Source organism: Apodemus sylvaticus, chromosome 1 (genome assembly GCF_947179515.1).
Source record: "Apodemus sylvaticus chromosome 1, mApoSyl1.1, whole genome shotgun sequence".
NCBI lineage: Eukaryota > Metazoa > Chordata > Mammalia > Rodentia > Muridae > Apodemus > Apodemus sylvaticus.
The window spans coordinates 18,367,721-18,370,135 of record NC_067472.1 but is presented as its reverse complement, the minus strand read 5'-3'; the positions used below and the strand labels follow the sequence as shown (position 1 = coordinate 18,370,135).

The 2,415-nt window shown below is 46.3% G+C and overlaps 1 non-coding gene across 1 annotated transcript; it reads left to right on the top strand.

The window, feature by feature from the left end:
- Positions 1–838: 838 nt before the first annotated feature.
- Positions 839–970, top strand: LOC127676571 (small nucleolar RNA SNORA17). The gene has a single exon (XR_007976039.1). It is a non-coding gene; the product is annotated as a small nucleolar RNA SNORA17 (small nucleolar RNA).
- Positions 971–2,415: the final 1,445 nt, after the last annotated feature.

The following is a 2,415-nucleotide window of genomic DNA, read 5'->3' as shown; positions in this document are numbered from 1 at the left end:
TTGTAAGTCAGAATTATTTGATAATACATTTAGCCACTTTAGATTGTTTTTTTCCCCCTGAAAATATTTGTATTGTTTTTCTTTGATTTTAGTAATTTCATTGAAATCACTGATATCCCTACTTAGGATTTTGATTTTTTTTCTACTGATTTTTAATTTTACAAAACCAAAGGCAAACCAACTACTATTCATTTCTGATGATAAATTTAAAATGAAAACTCTGAACCTATTTTTGTAAACTTCTATTATAACATTCTTAGATCTAGTTCATATGTTCCATTCAGTCAAATAAGATGTAAGCTTAAGAGGTGGCAACAAGACATGACAAGGAGGACTTTTACCTTTTCTTAGGAGATGATCACATCACAACACCATTGAAAGAGTATAGGTCAGTGGCTTGTTAGTGACTTATATACTTCATTATTGCATTCAACAAAATCTCAATGTTTCCAGATGCTTAAAGTGTTAGTATCTAAGGTTTATGTTAAAGAACACCACACTCTGAAAATAGGTCTGACTTAAATGGAGAGTGGATAAGTATGGGGTAGTGCTTAACAGACAGCTTCTTGATCCAACACTGGGTTTTGTATTTAAAAAATAAGGAAGACAGGATGTTATAAGTCTTACTCAATAGTATATTATAAATTTCACAGACCAGCATAGGTACAAAGTGGTTCTAAGATACTTATAATACTTTGTCATCCTTCATTTGTTGGTTGGTATGAATTTTGTGGCCAGATCAGTATTTTTAATAAGTCTGATGATGTTTTCGCTTTCTGCAAAGCCAGTTTGTTGGCACTTTCAGTTGCCTAAAAGATCCTGATTAAAAAAAAAATTACCTGGCCCTAGAGGCATTGCAGGTATGGCTGCTGTATCTCTTGCACATTAGTAGGTGGCAGAGAGGATAGGAGCTACATCTATACTCAGTGTTCTGACCTATGAACACCTGAGTGATTAGTAGCCTAACATTCCCAGACAAAAGCAAACCTGAGATGACAATCAGTCTGGTGCAAGGGGGCCCAGATAGGGAGCTAGCCTGGAATGATCACCAGTCCCAGTCTAATGCCAGGAGGTCTGGACAGGATCCCAGGACAGAGAGCAAGCTAAAGGCTAGAAGAACCCTGCCTGAGACAGCAGGCCCTAGACAGGAGTGAGCCTGAGACCGATGACCCATGTGAGCAGTGAGCCAGAGACACCACCAGACAGGCACCATGGGTCCCAGATAGGGGCCTAGCCTGAGATGACCCCTGCCTGGCACCATAGTGCATATGTGGGGTATAGCACTCCTGAGATGGTCCCAGACTCTCAAAGACCCCAGGTGCCACAGGAGCAAGTAAGTAGTGGAGAAATGGAAGAGAAAGAGAAACAGAAGGATGTGGGCCCAATGAAGAGAGGCAGAACTGGAGACTGGAGGGTAGTAAGGAGCAGCTTGATGTGTGTAGCCAGTGATGCCACCTAGGACCATGGCGGGGTCCTGGCCTGTGCTCCCACCAGTAGCCACATCTGGGTCCATGGCCCTGCAATAGATAGCATGGGTCCATTACCAAAAAGGCCAGGTAGACATCCTTGGTCTGGGCTGCTGTCTGGGGACATGTTAATGTCTGAGGGCTGTGAAGAACTGACCCTGCCCCTTGCCAAGGCATCATAGGAGAATTGATATGGCCCCTAGCTAGCTGCAGTCTTAGGAGAGCAGCCCACACATTGTGGGAGTTGTGGGTAGGCCAGTCCCCCTCTCTGGATAGAAGCATGGGAGAGCTGGTCCTACTCTCTGTCTCCTGGGTGTGGCATGGCTGAGGAAGAGGCATCCTCATCCCTCTCACCCCTCACCACTTGCAGCAGGCTGAGACCTGTCCCTGGGGTCACGAGAGCCCGAGAGCTGTCCCTGCCCCTCACCTTCTGCAGTACTTGGAGAGCAGGCCATACACCTCACCTGGTCAGGAGAGTAGAGTTGTCCCTGGTTAGAGGAGCTGATGAGAAGCCCCCAGGCTGTGAGAGAGGGAGAGCCAGTGGGCTGACCAGCTCAGATACCTCTTAGACCCAGATCCAGGGCATTGAGTTTACCGCCCCACCCCACCCCCATTTACCCCATGGAAGAACTGCTGGAGTGCATGAAGAGCCTGCAGATATAAAACTACAGCATCTCCAAGACACTGGGCAACAACAGGATATCTGAGAGGAGTCCCAGTGAGGATCCAGTATGGACAGTGGCAGGGGCCTCATGCCAGCCTGATGGATGAGTTGGTGCAATGAAGCAAAGAAGTGTGGACAAAAGAGTACACTGTGGGACACACTGTGACACACTCACTACACATGAAAGGCTTTTTCTCTGTTGGGAGTGAGGTTGCAATGGTGAAGGTGGGTAGGAGGGGAGGGTGAAATGAGTGGGATTGGGGTGCATGATATGAAATCCACAAA